Source organism: Hemiscyllium ocellatum, chromosome 18 (genome assembly GCF_020745735.1).
Source record: "Hemiscyllium ocellatum isolate sHemOce1 chromosome 18, sHemOce1.pat.X.cur, whole genome shotgun sequence".
NCBI classification, from domain to species: domain Eukaryota; kingdom Metazoa; phylum Chordata; class Chondrichthyes; order Orectolobiformes; family Hemiscylliidae; genus Hemiscyllium; species Hemiscyllium ocellatum.
Genome location: NC_083418.1, coordinates 22,548,859 through 22,564,129, shown reverse-complemented (window position 1 = coordinate 22,564,129; position 15,271 = coordinate 22,548,859). Strand labels below are relative to the sequence as shown.

Sequence of the window (15,271 nt, the reverse complement as noted above, 5' to 3'; positions counted from 1 at the left end):
GTGAACTGTTAAGATGAGATGTTGCAATCGGGCCTTAAAATAACCTCAGTCCCCGGTTGGATGGGCAGACGGTGGTTGAACAATTTCACTTGGTCTGGCCTTGACTGTCTGACTCTGGCTTGGTGATGTCTTCCTGTTGGTGTGAGCGGTCGATGTTGTCGATGCCATTGCTCTGGTCTGGCTCCAGATGCTATCTATTGCTCGGTATCAATTACACCGGTCTGAAGAGTCATTGATGTCTGTAACACAAGAAATTATGGAATATGTGAAAGGTTTTTAGGCCACACCAAAACTTGTTCTTTTGACAGACAATTTTATTCTGCTCAGTAATGGACATTAAACAGTTTGTTTGACCTCTGGCACTTCCCACCTGTCTTCCCAAAAGGTAAGTGAGGCAAAACTCCACAGTCTTGTGTCTGATATTCTGTGGATTAGACAAGTTGTCATGGTATCTCTCAGGGACATTTTCCAACCACCCCCTCCCCATCTCTTCCACCCACTGTTCAGTTCCCAGGAATTAATTTCTCCTCTGGTAATTCATGAATGTGAAGCACTGTCCTTGTTCACTGTGTTCCGGGATGGGGTGTAGTTTAATGCTGTTTCAAGAGGGGCAGTTCTACACAAAATGTCTGCCCAGGCTGTGTTTTAAGCATCAATTTTACAAGCACAAAATGGGAAGCTCGATAGGCTGGAATGGTCCTAGGCAAAATGTGAAAGTGGTTCCTTTTTAATGATGTTTGAATTTGACGAATTCTGTATGATCCAGTAGGCCTGTAAACGACGTTTCCCCTTTTATGTTGTAATCTTAGAAATGAAAAGCCTTGGTAAGGGGCCTTCTTTCAGAATAGCTGAACCATAAGACAATGCAGGAATTTATGTAGACATAATCTTGTTATATTTTAATGTGTTTCATAAACTAACTGTTAAGTCTGAGAAGTGACTTAACTGAGGTGTGTAAAATAGAGATGACAAAATTTTCCTTAACACAAGAGTCAAAACTTAGTGATTAATAGAGGGATTAAAGGGAAGATGAGGAAACTTTTTTCCCCCTCACCCAGAAAGTGGTAGCAGCACAAACTATCACCACGTTTTATTAAATATTTGGATGCTGTCTTGAAGAATTGTTACCTGCCAGACTATGGACCAAGTGCAAGAAGGTAGGATTAGGCTGGGTGGGTTGTTTGTTGAATGATACTTCCAGGATGGGCTGAAAAGCTATGTATTATGTTATAAATTTGGGTATTCTGAAATATGATTCTAAAATGTAGTCATTATTGTGCTGGCAAATGTTGCTGCTCACCCTAGGCTTTAAAAACCTGAACATTTTGGAGAAGGACATTGAAGGTAATGAGGAGTTTCATATTTGCGATGGCCTAGAACTTCCTCCAATGTCATTACAGGCATTTGACTGGAAATTCATGAATCATTTTAGTATACACTAGAATGTAAAACATGTCAAATTTAGTGTAAACTATTGGATTATTAGGGAGTTGCTAAAGCTGTGCTGTTTTCATTCTTTATGTTAATTTTCATGCATGAAAATAGATCTGCAAAGTTAATAAACAACTCTTCATGTACTTTAGACGTCATATTTTAAAAACAGTTTATAACATTTTTTGGTTTTTCTCGTACAGTTAGACTTATAAACATTTGGATGTAAATTTTAAGCTTAATCAGACTGGTTTAAGATCAGGAAATTTACATGTGAACATAAGAATTACAAACAGTGGGCAATTTGATCCCTTACTTCACATTCCTGTCAAGCCCTGATATCCTTTGGTAGTGTATCTATGTATGCCTTAAAAATATTAAATCGCCCAGCGTCCAAGACTGTCTAGGGAAGAAAAACTCACCACTCTGAGAGAAAATAAATCTCTTAATTTTTATCTGAAATGATCTTTGTTTTAAAAATGTTTTTCCCAGTTTGTCTTTGCATCACATTAGGAAACAAATTCTCAGTATCCACCCTATCAAGACCCCACAGGATCTTGTATGTTTCTGTAAGATTATTCCTCATTCTCCTAAACTCAAGTGGATACACACCCTGCCTGTCCAACCATTCCTGAAAAGATAATTTTCCCCATCCTAGGTATCCATTGAGTTAACATGCTCTGAACTACTTCTAATGGAACGATAATCCTTCTTTAAGTAAGGATACCACAATCGTACACACTACTGCTAATGTGGTCTTGCCACTGCCTTGCACAAGTGCAGCAAAACATCCCTGCTTTTATATTTAACTCTCCTCCCTTGCATTAAACTGCAGATATAACACTTGCCGTACCTGCATACTAACCTTTTGTGGTTCTTTTGCTAGAATACCTTGATTTTTCTTTACTTCATATTTTTACACTCTTTCTTCATTTGAATAATATGCCTTTTCTGTTGTTCTTGCCAAAGTGGACAAGTTCACATTTATCTGCATTAAATTCCGTTTGGCAAATTTTACCTGGTCGGCAAACCTACCCACATCCCTTTGAAGACTCCTTGTATTCTCTTAACAATTTAGTTTCATTTTGTATCAACAGCAAATTTCCCAATTGTACATTTGTTAACTCTTGCCCTTCATCTAAGTCTGTAGATAAAGTTACGTATTAGGTGGGTCGGTGTTTGTGCTATATCAAAGGGCACTAATAAAAACGGCATAGTACAAATCCTGAAAATCTGCAGCAAAGAACAGAATTCACCTTTCCTTAGTTCTTGACTTGAAATGTGAATGCTGCTTCTTTCTCCACAGATGTGTTAGATCTGCTGAGCGTAATTTGTTTTAATTTCATAAGAGTTAGTGTTTTGGTGTAAGTTTGGTTAAAAAAAAGGTTAAATGATCGTGGAATGCAAACATAGTTTATAAACAAATGCATTTATTGTCTTTGATCTTTAGTGATGAATGTCAATATTATGATCTATTTGTGATGCTTTATTGAGAAATTTCAGGAATTGTGAGTTCAATATTTCATTAGGAAAGGTATTAAGGAAGAGGAGCATGCACAGTTCTGCATTTGAAGTATAGAATATTAAAAGGTAAAAATCTGGAACTACTACGACATTAGTATGGAATTGCAAAACAGGTTATGAAATAGAGATGGGATGAAGTTGACAATGAGATGATGAGTTTTTCTTCAAAACTAATTCAAGGTCTTGGAACAAATTCTGAGAATAGAGCAGTTGGATTTAGTATTTGCGTCTTGTCTTGGGTTTGAAGAACAGGGAAATTAATTTACTGAATTTGCTGTGACTTGCTATGGCTTTGATGATAATTACTCTATTCATGTCTTTTTATTAGATTAGATTACTTACAGTGTGGAAACAGGCCCTTTGGGCCAACAAATCCACACCGACCCTCCAAAGAGCAACCCACCCAGACCCATTCCCCTGCATTTACCCCTTCACCTAACACTACGTGCAATTTAGCATGGCCAATTCACCTAACCTGCACATCTTTGGACTGTGGGAGGAAACCGGGGCACTCGAAGGAAACCCATGCAGACACTGGGAGAATGTGCAAACTCCACACAGACAGTTGCCCAAGGCGGGAATTGAATGCGGATCTCTGGCGTTGTGAGGCAGCAGTGCTAACCACTGTGCCACCCATACTATATGTAATCCCATATTAAAATGTAGCTGCTATTGAAAATTCCTTCCGTAAAAGTGGTGAAAGAAATTTGGGTATGCTTTACAGGGATAGCAGTATTGCACCTTGACTAAATTGTTATTTTATGTTCACAATAAATATAGGTCAATTTTCAAAACCCCATGCCCCTATACCAAATATTTGATGCTTGCCATATATCATTGTTCATACTTTGTCACTCATCAGCACAAATTAATGGATCTCAATCAAGAATGAGCACGCTGTCTAGATTTTCCTCTTCTCTGTCTCCAAATGAGTATTGAGGTCATTGGGTAACTTAGGGATTCATTAGCTTAAATGTTGATTCTGTAACATCTGCCATGTGCAACCTGTAAAATCCCCAAAAAACTATTCAAATTAATTTAAAGGGCACTTTTAGAAATAGCAAATGCTGGAAATCTGTAACAAAAGACACTGGAAGAATTCCATAAACTAACTAGCATTTAGAGAAAGAACAGACAAATTAGTATTTCAAGCATAGACACATTATCACAACTGGAAGATGTTGCAGATGGGTGACGTTCAAAGATGGAACAGAACAAAGTGAAGGGAAATGTTTGGGGAAAAAAGTGTGATAGTGGCTGGTAAAATGCTAAATGGCAAATGAGTGTGCTAAATGTATATAGACCCCTCAGAGTTGCCATCCAGTTTGATAGGGCTGTTAAGAAGGCATACGGTTTGTTAGTTTTTATTAGTAAAGGGGTCGAGTTTCAGAACCATGAGGTCATGATGCAGCAATACAAAACTCTGGTGTGGCTGCACTTGGAGTATTGCGTGCAGTTCTGGTCACCGCATTACAGGGAGGATGTGCAAGCTTTGGAAAGGGTTCAGAGGAGATTTACTAGGATGTTGCCTGGAATGGAGGGAATGTCTTACGAGGAAAGCTTGAGGGACTTGAGGCTGTTTTCTTTCGAGAGAAGAAGGTTGAGAGGTGACTTAATTGAGACATATAAGGGTTAGATCAGGTGGAGAGTGAGAGCCTTTTTCCTAGGATGGTGCTGGATAGCACAAGGGGGCATAGCTTCAAATTGACAGGTGATAGATATAGGTCAGATGTCAGAGATGGTTTCTTTACTCAGTAGGGGGGCTGAGGAACGCACTGCCTGCAACAGTTGTCAACTTGCCAACTTTACGGGCATTTAAATGGTCATTGGATAGGCATATGGACGAGAATGGAATAGTGCAGGTTAGATGGGCTTCAGATTGGATTCACAGGGCAGTGCAACATCAAGTGCCGAAGGGTCTGTACTGCGCTGTAATGATCTAAGTTCTAACGATGTTGTTCACTTTACACTGGGTAGACGATAAACAGATTGGCTGACTATTTTGCAGAACAACTCTGTATTCAGCAGAGATGAACTTTAAGATGCTCGTCATTTTAATTCCCCACCTTGCAGAAGATTGAAGAAAGAAATATTGGTGTTCCAGTGCGACCCAAAGTAGGCTTCATCTCTTGGTTGGGTGCTTAACAGTCTTCCAGACTCAACATTGAGTCGGTAATTCAATTACTAACTGCATTTTGTTTCTTGTTGGTTTTTGCTTTCCCATTTTTTTCTCCTTTGCTTTCAGATAGCAGCTATTCAGAATTCTGCACATTCCACCATGCCTTGCCATGTTTCTTATCTCATCACGACTCCCTTTGGTCTTTCACCATGGACTATTTTTTAAATTTAGTTTTGTTCTCTTTCTTATCCTCCACCATTTCACTTGATGAAAACATATTACAGTTTTCAATCTTCCTTCGATCTGATTCTGAATTGATTTTCTTTCTCTTTAGACCTGCTGAATATCTTTAGCATTTTCAGTTTTTACATCAGATTCCCAGCCTCAGCAGCATGTTTCCTTTTGTACAAATTGTCCTGGTGCCAATATTCAGTCCTTGATCAACTTCAATTTAAAAGACACACATTCTGGTCATTATCATGTTGCTGTTTGTGGAAGTTTGCCGTGTGTAAATTGCTGTGTTTTTGACTGTGATTACACTGCAAAAGTATTTAATTGACTGTACTGTCCTTTGGAACATTTCTTGATGTGAAAGACATTTTTGAACGGCATTTCTTTTTTTGTTTTACATAGTTAAGGGCTTATTACTTTAAAAGTTGGACCATCAAAAGAAACCTAGATTTATTGTAAGATATGTGGATGACATTTGAAAAATTAAAGATTGCAATTATGAGCTATTTTCTGATGTTCCAAGCAACTGCCAATCAGTGGAGCTTTGAGTTGTATTAGCTATTGTAATGTATTTTTTTTAAAAAAGTTGGTAATCTGACAAAGTTTTACTAACACTAGTGTTGGCAAATTATTCAGCAATCGGTCTTGTAAGAGCAATGGAAGTGAGGAAATAACAATAGTATGTCTGGCCCCCTCAAACCTGCCTTGCTGTTCAAGAAAATCGTGGCTGATTTTCTCCATGCCTCAACTCCCCTTTTGTATCAGCTCAGCATAACCTTCAACTCCCTGATGTTTAAAAGAACTAGCTACCTTTTTTTAAAAACCTTCAGTGATCTTGCCTCCACAATTCTGAGATATCAAGCTCCAAACATTCTCTGCCCTCTGGGAGAAGAAATTCTTCACGTCTCAGCTTTATGTTGATCTCCCCTTATTCTGTAAGTGCCACCTAGTTTGAAATTCTACAGTTGGTGTAAACATCTTTTCAACATTCACTATGTTAAGCCCCTGCCGAATCATTCCTTATTCTTCTAAACTCTTATGAGTGAAAGCGTAATCTCTTTAGCCATTCTTAATACATCAACACCTCCTCCATTCCAAAAATTTGTCTAGTGAATCTCTTTTAAATTGCTAGTACATCATTTCTTAAATACAGAGAGCAAAACTGTACTCTAGCTACAGCTTCACCAACATCCTGTACGGTTGTAACAAGACTTACTTATATTTTAAACTCAAAGCCCTGAGTTGTGCAGACCAAATTTTGACTCGTCTTAATTATTTGCTGTACCTGTATGCTAACGTTTTGTGTTTCATGCAGAGGAACATTCCAATGCCAATGTGTTTCACTTTTTTTTTTGGAGTCTCTCTCTCTCTCCATTAAAGTAATCTGTCTTTTGATTCTTCCTAGCAAAGTACAAGATCTCACAATATCCTACATTAAACTCTATCTACCAAGTTTTTGCCCACTTCTGCAACCTAGCAGTATCCTGTTGCAGAGTCTATATATCTTCATTGCAACATGCCTTCCTACCTATTTTTATATCATCAATGTGCAATGCATCCAAATTCAATGTCTTCTTCTTGATGTCTTCATGATAGATAGTAAATAATTGAAACTACATTCCCCCTAATTATGTTTTCTTCTGCATGGACCTCCAAGGTCCATGTCAGCCAAAATTGGAAGTCAACACTTCAGCAAGCTGATTGATATATGTGGAACCTTGGAGGCCGCGCAGTTTAGAGGAAATATTACTTAGCCCTTCTGCTTGTGGCATTCCACTAGTTACATCTTTCCAACTTGAAAAAAGCCCCATTAATCCTGACTGTCTATGTTCTGGCTGTTAACCAGTGCTCAGCCATGCTAATATATTGCGCCCAATGTAACTGAGCTCCTTTCCTGTGTAATAATCTTTCATGTGGCACCTTATCAAATACCTTCTCAAAATTAAAATACACTACATCTTCCAGTTACCCTTTTATCAGCTCTGCTTATTAAGTCCTCAAAGAACTTGAGCAAATTTGTCAAGCATGATTTCCCTTTCACAAAATCATATTGACTCTGTTTGATTGTATTAAGCTATTTGAAATGTCCTGCTGTTTCTTCTTTTTAATAATGGACTCTAACATTTTCTCGACAACAAATGTTAAATTAACTGGCCTATAATTCCTGTTTTCTGTCTTTCCTTCTCTTGCTGAGCGGAATATCACATCAATTTTATCCCATTCTGCTGTAACCCTCCAGAATGCAGTGAGTTCTGGAATACTTTGATAAACTGTCTTTGCAGTCACTTCCTTTTAAAATGGTTGGATATGGCCATCAGGTTCCATTGACTTGTCTGCCTCCAGTCCTATTAGTTTGTCAAATATTTCATTGCTCATGATAGAGACTGTTATATTTCCTCCCATTAATACCTTGCTTGTCTGTTATCTTTGAGATATTTTCTGGGTCCTCCACCAGGATGACTGATAAAAAATATTAGTTTAAATTATCCACTATCTCCTTTTTTTCCATTATTAATTCCTTATTTACACCTCCAATGTCCTCACACTCCCTTTAGCTGTTTTTTTTTCTAGAAGCACTTGTTTGTTTTTATGTTTCTTGCCAATTTACTTTCATAATCAGTTTTATTTATTAGCTATTTGGTCATCTGCTGCTGGTTACTAAAAGATTGCAAATCCTCTAGCCTGCCACTACTTTTCACTACTTTGTATGTGTTACTTTTTGACTGGCCATGCGCCTTCACCATCTTTTTAAATCATGGGTAGTTCATTCTTCTTGAGTCGGTTATTTTTGAGCTGAATAAATTTTTTGCTGATTGTGAAATATCTGCTCAAATATTTACCAAAGCTCATCCACTGACGTTTCACCTAGCCTATTTTTTTATGCCGTCTTTAGACAACCCTATCTTCACAACTTTGTAATTATGTGTGTTTAGATTGAGGACACTGATTTAAGGACAAGTTACTCTTTCTCAAACAGAATTCGAAGTTGTCCCATGTTGTGATTGCTGTCCTGAGATCCTTAACTACAAACTGTCTTGTTAATCCTACTTTACTGCACATTTACTAGATCTCAAGTGGCCAGTTCCTGGGTAGATTGAGCAATGTACCGCTCTAAAACAATCTCTGATGTACTCTACAAATCTGTTTAGCATGTTACCATTGTCGATCTGATTTGTCAGTCAATATGTAGATTAAAATCACCTTTCTTACACGCCTCCATTATTTCTGGATTTGTATTTTGTGTGACTTTGGGGCAACTCTTTGCAAGCCTATAGACGACTACCCACCTGACTCTGACTACTTCTTTCTCTCGCTACTGCTTTTTTCACTCAGACCTATTGCACCTATTTCACTGCTCACCATTGCACTGATATCATCCTTTATGAACAAACCTACTCCACCTCTTTTTCTTTTTGCATTCTTCCACAACATCAAAACTGCTTGTATTTTGAGTTCCCAGTCATGGTCACTCTATAACCATTTCTGAGTAATACCCATCAAGTCATATTCATTTCAGTTTGTGCTGCCAACTTGTCTTTTTTTTACAAATGTTGCATTCCTGAAGAATGCCTTTGGCCCAAAATGTTGATTTTCCTGCTTCTCGCGTGCTGCCTGATCTGCGGTGCTTTTCCAGCACCACTCTCTCAACCCTGTTTCTCTGAGGAACACACCAAACAGATCCAGACTCCCATCCTATCCCCACACCCCACATATACCATGGCTAATCCACCCATCCTGTACATCCCTGGACACTACGGTGCGATTTAATATGGCCAATCCACCTAACTTGCACATCTTTGGACTGTGGTAGGAAACCCACACAGACATAGGGAGAATGTGCAAACTCCACCCAGACAGTCGGCCAAGGGTAGAATTGAACCTGGATCCCTGGTGCTGTGAGGCAGCAGTGCTAACCACTGAGCCACCATGTTGCCCTGTTCTTCACTGAATCTTGCCATTGCAATTTTTTTACGTCTGAATGTGAAGGGACAAACCAATCTCCTCTTACAGGCAATACCTCCAAAATGCACTACCCTCAACACTGCAGTGAAATGTTAGCCTAAACACACTGCTTAAGTCACTAGAGTAGTTCATTAAGAGAATTTTCTTATCATTCGCACACTATGGACATTGTCAGCAAGGCTAGCATTTATTGCCCATCAATTGCCCCTTGATCTTGAATGGCTTTGAAGGCAATTTTATGGGGCAGTTAATAGGGCAGTAGGCCTGGAGTCACATATAGGCCAGACCTAAGGGTGACAGATTTCCTTTACTTAAGGGCATTAGTGAACCAAATTAATTTTCATAAAAATCAATTAGTTTTATGCTAACCACTTTAAAAATAGCTTTTATTTCCAGATTCTTAATTGAATTTAAATTCCATCAGTTGCCGTGATGGGATTGAAACCCTTGTCACAATTTGCATACTCATGTCATCACCTCAGCATGACACCACCATCTCCCCATGAATCAAAAGTTAGGGACAGTAACTTCAGTTGGACTCCAAAAGACAAGCAAAATGTGCTTTTGAAGAGGAAATAAGACTTTATTGCTAGATGAATAAGTGAAATTAAGATCTAACACTAATAATGCAGAAGCAATCAGCATTCTTCTCTCATGCAGAATGAACTTTGTTTTTCCTCCAGACTTGGTATTCATGCAAATTGTTTGGATGAATGCAAAACAAAATACTTTGACTAAAAAATGTTTTTTTTTGTAATACTCATAATTAAATACATGATTTTCTTATGTCGGTAGATTGTGATCGTAAAAGTTTCAAAACTGTTCACTTCTGAAAGAATGCTGGTAACTTTTCAGTTCTGCAAAATTCTCAAACAAGCATCCAAAAAAGGTCTTGCACTTATGGCTATCACAGCCTTGAGTGATATTAAAGCACAGTAAAAAATGAGGTCTGCAGATGCTGGAGATCACAGCTGCAAATGTGTTGCTGGTCAAAGCACAGCAGGTTAGGCAGCATCTCAGGAATAGAGAATTCGACGTTTCGAGCATAAGCCCTTCATCAGGCCTCCTCTATATTGGTGAGACAGGCCGCTTACTTGCGGAACGCTTCAGAGAACACCTCTGGGCCGCCCGAACCAACCAACCCAATCACCCCGTGGCTCAACACTTTAACTCCCCCTCCCACTCCACCGAGGACATGCAGGTCCTTGGACTCCTCCACCGGCAGAACACAACTACACGACGGCTGGAGGAGGAGCGCCTCATCTTCCGCCTGGGAACCCTCCAACCACAAGGTATGAATTCAGATTTCTCCAGCTTCCTCATTTCCCCTCCCCCCACCTTGTCTCAGTCGGTTCCCTCAACTCAGCACCGCCCTCCTAACCTGCAATCCTCTTCCTGACCTCTCCGCCCCCACCCCACTCCGGCCTATCACCCTCACCTTGACCTCCTTCCACCTATCCCACCTCCATCGCCCCTCCCCCTAGTCCCTCCTCCCTACCTTTTATCTCAACCGGCTTGGCTCTCTCTCTCTTATTCCTGATGAAGGGCTTATGCTCGAAACGTCGAATTCTCTATTCCTGAGATGCTGCCTAACCTGCTGTGCTTTGACCAGCAACACATTTGCAGCTGATATTAAAGCACAACATAGTGAATGAAATATTTCAGAAGTGATGTATATGAGTGTTATAAGAAGATAGAAAATTAGATCAGGAAGGGGCAATTTTTAAGGTTGAGGTAGACAGATGATCACTTAGTGAGGAATTAAGAGGTTATTGGAAGTGGAAGGGAATATGGAGATTACCATCACAGTAGCCCCAATCTTAAATGACAGAATAAAAAGAAGCCTACTGCTGTTCCCTGTGTCAATGCTCCATGTTCTGTTAAGATCATGGCTGATCTGATTTTGCTCGTAATGTCATCTTCCTGTATCATATGATTGCCATACCATTGAATAGAGTCAAGTTTTCTAATAAAAATTTCCTGATGAAGGGCTTTTGCCCAAACCGTTGATTTTCCTGCTCCTTGGGTGCTGCCTGACCTGCTGTGTTTTTCCAGCATCACACTCTTGACTGTAATCTCCAGGATCCACAGTACTCCAAGTCATATTTGTTAATGACTTGGAAGAGGGAGTCGAAGGGTGGGTCAGTAAATTTGCAGACGATACGAAGGATGGTGGAGTTATGGATAGTAAGGAGGGCTGTTGTCTGCTGCAAAGGGACTTAAATATGATGCAGAGCTGGGCTGAGGAGTGGCAGATGGAGTTCAACCCTGTCAAGTGTGAGGTTGTCCATTTTGGAAGGACAAATAAGAATGTGGCATACAGGGTTAACGGTAGGGTTCTTAGTAAGGTGGAGGAGCAGAGGGATCTTGGGGTCTGTGTTCATAGCTCTTTGAAAGTTGCCACTCAGGTGGATAGAGCTTGTAAGAAGGCCTATGATGTATTAGCGTTCATTAGCAGAGGGATTGAATTCAAGAGTCGTGAGGTGATGTTGCAGCTGTACAGGACCTTGGTAAGGCCACATTTGGAGTACTGTGTGCAGTTCTGGTCACCTCACTTTAGGAACGATGTGGAAGCTTTGGAGAGGGTGCAGAGGAGATTTACCGTGATGTTGCCTGGAATGGAGAATAGGTCGTACGAGGATAGGTTGAGAATGCTAGGCCTTTTCTCATTGGAACGGCGAAGGATGAGGGGTGACTTGATAGAGGTTTATAAGATAATCAGGGGAATAGATAGACAGTCGGAGACTTTTTCCCCGGGTACAACAGAGTGTTACAAGGGGACATAAATTTAAGGTGAAGGGTGGAAGGTTTAGGGGGGATGTCAGGGGTAGGTTCTTTACCCAGAGAGTGGTGGGGGCATGGAATGTGCTGCCTGTGGGAGTGGCAGAGTCAGAATCATTGGTGCCCTTTAAGCAGCAATTGGATAGGTACGTGGATAGGTGCTTAAGCTAGTACAAATGTTCGGCACAACATTGTGGGCCGAAGGGCCTGTTCTGTGCTGTATTGTTCTTTGTTCTATGTACTCACTTTCACCTATATAGTTGAACGGTCTGTGTATCTCGGTCTTTGAGTCAGTACTGTTAGTTGAATAGTTTGTGTATCTTAGCCTTCGAGTCAATGGCTTAGCTGTCAGCAGAGGCTGGGCGGAGAATTCTAAAGTTTCACGACCCTTGGCTCAGAAATCAATTCTTTTTTGTTTCTGCTTTAAATGTGCCCTTTGTTTGAGATCCTTCATAGAGAAATAAACTAACCAACACAGAGTGGTTGAGAAATTCAGCAGGTCTGGCAACATCTGTGGAGAAAGGAACAAAGTTAACATTTCCAGTCTGGTATTAATCCTCTTTAGAACAATGTGAAGAAGTCATATCAGACATGTCCGTTAACTCTGATTTATTTTTTTTCTCCATAGATGCTGCTTGACCTGTTGAGTTTCTCCAGTATTCTGGTTGTTTACAGGCTTACAGCACCCTTTGTACCTTGCCTTTAAAGAAGTTAACCATATGATTTTTTCTCTTTTGAAGGAGGAATGCTGTCCTGGGATATTCCTTGTTCATATGAGAGGTAAATGGAATTATGATTGAACTCCCAAAAGGACATTTTTTATTTTAAAAAAATGTAATCTATTTTTCTAATCAACCTGTTCAGAGATGTTGTTAAACACCTCTGGAACAAAGGGGGGGGAGGGCAGTACTTGAACCTGGGCCACCCAATCCAGGGGAAGGGATGCTACCACTGCACCACAGTTTCCCAACAAGGGAATTGTTTAGGGAGAGGGGTGTAGTTGAGATTAGAGTGAAAGTCGTTGAGAACTAAAGGTGAGTGATTTGAAGGGAGTGAGTGAATGGTGAAGTGATGAAGCAGCTGGTTTAACCCTGGTGCTGGTTATAAGAGCTGAACGGTACGCTCGGCGATCCGTTGGTGTTGTCTATCTTAGTGACGTTGCCTGATGCTCAGCTGGCACTCCGGTCTCGATTACACAGGCCTGGCTCTGTGATGCTGCTCCTCACTCGATTACTGCCGCCTGGTTTCTGTGGCTCGGCGGGTGGGTGAACGAAAGCCGTCACCACCCCCCAGCCTCCCCCATTGCGAACACAAACCGGCTAAACAGTAAAATTAAGAAACAACCCACCCTCGGGGGACTGACGTGAATAAAGCTGTTTGTGTATGTGAGCAGGAAGTGCTGTTAGACGGTAGGCCCGAGCCTTCAGCGGCCTGGGTCTGCGCTCTCACTGGGAGCAACCCGCGGGAATCCCGTGACCAGGCCCTGTGCACGTGCCTCAACCCCGCCCCCTCTCCCCTAGACCCCGCCCCCTCTCCCCTAGACCCCGCCCCCTCTCCGTGTGCCATCCTTACCGTGGTCTTCCTAATCCCCCACCCAGTGGTACCCCCTTATTCCTCCCCCCCCCCCCACCGTGGTACCCCCTTATTCCCCCCCCCCCCATCGTCCTTCCTGTGGTACTCCCTTGTCTCTTCTCCCCCATCCCCATCCCTCTGGCTGTTTTCTCACCCCCACACTGCCGTCCTGCCTATTGTGTCTCACCACCCTCTGTCTTCCCCCCCCCCCCGCCTCCTTCACTCCCAGTCTTTCCATTAGCCATCCCTCTGTTCTATCTCGATCCGGCCTTCATGCAGTTAGGCTGAGCAGTGAACTCAAAGCAATTGACTTGTGAAGTTATCACGTTGCAATGCAAGATGTTAGATTATATTAGAATAAAAGATGAGGCATTTCTGATACCTTGGCAATGTTGCCAAAAACGTAACACAGACACTGCTTTGTTTATTGTATCCATAATGAGAAGAAATTTCTTATTCAGTTTAATACCCCACTCATTCTTGGCCCTCCCCAGCAGCTTACGGTACTTGGTATTTCATAAATACAGTGAGGGTTTCTGCCTCTACCCTCTGGTTCAGGCAATAATTGCAGACTCCCACCACCATAGTGAAAGAAAGTTTTCCTCAGCTCTTCTTTAAATTCCATTATTTTGAGTTAATCTATTTGGATATGTTGTGACACAAGTCTGAGCCCAGACCTATCCCAGGAGGTAGAAACACGACCAGTATGTCACAGTAGGTCCTCAATCGTTTTCAGATAAAACCAATTAGTAGGTCTCAGCCATCTGCTTGTTGATCATTGTGCTAACAAGTTATAAGTGTCCAGGATTTTAGTCACAGGGTGGAGGCAAGACTTCAGGGGAGATTAAGATTGTAGCTGGTAATTTAGAATCTACATTGCTTAGCCAGGAGCAAATGTAAATTAGGTAGCATTGGAGTGATGTTGTGAATGGGGTTAGGTGTGAGTTAAGACAGAGTTACTAGGGTTTTGGATGACTTCAAGATTACGGAGGTTGGAAAATAAGAGATTGAGCAGAACTACGTTTTAAAACAAGAACCAAGAATGCTGGAGAAACTCAGCAGCATCTATGGAGAGAGGAAGAGTTAACATTTGGTATCCAGTATGGCACTTAACAATCTGACACACCTGTCAGACTTGTTGAGTTTCTTCAGCATTCTGTGTTTGTTGCAGATTTTCAGCATCTGTATTATTTTGAGTTTCCTCAGTTACTTTCAGAAAGTCGCAGCTGAGCTGAGGCATTGGAGAAATAATGGGAAAGGCATTTGTAGAATACTAGCAAAGCCGAAACCCAAAATGAGGCTGTTTGGCCTGTCCTGTCCATCATGGCTTGCTGCAGGAAGCATTTCAGCCAGTCTTGTGGGCAGCACGGTGGCACAATGGTTAGCACTGCTGCCTCACAGCGCCAGAGACCCAGGTTCGTTTTCCGCCTCGGGCGACTGACTGTGTGAAGTTTGCACATTCTCCTCGTGTCTGCGTGGGTTTCCTCCGGGTGCTCCGGTTTCCTCCCACAGTCCAAAGATGTGCAGGTTAGGTAAATTGGCCATGCTAAATTGCCCATAGTGTTAGGTAAAGGGGTAAATGTAGGGGAATGGTGGATTGCGCTTCGGCTTGTTGGGCCAAAGGGCCTGTTTCCACACTGGAAGTAATCT

General features: G+C 41.3%; 1 protein-coding gene across 4 annotated transcripts in view; it reads left to right on the top strand.

The window, feature by feature from the left end:
• The first annotated feature begins 221 nt into the window (after nucleotides 1-221).
• The window catches only part of LOC132824364 (activating molecule in BECN1-regulated autophagy protein 1-like), a 446,197-nt gene continuing 431,147 nt past the window's right edge, over nucleotides 222-15,271 (top strand). For 3 of the 4 annotated variants that reach the window (XM_060838755.1, XM_060838754.1, XM_060838752.1), the window contains exon 1: nucleotides 222-385. The gene's annotated coding sequence lies outside the window, so the exon portion shown is untranslated. Of the gene's footprint in view, nucleotides 386-12,789; nucleotides 12,830-15,271 lie in introns of all 4 variants that reach the window. The other variant, XM_060838753.1, reaches the window with a different exon arrangement.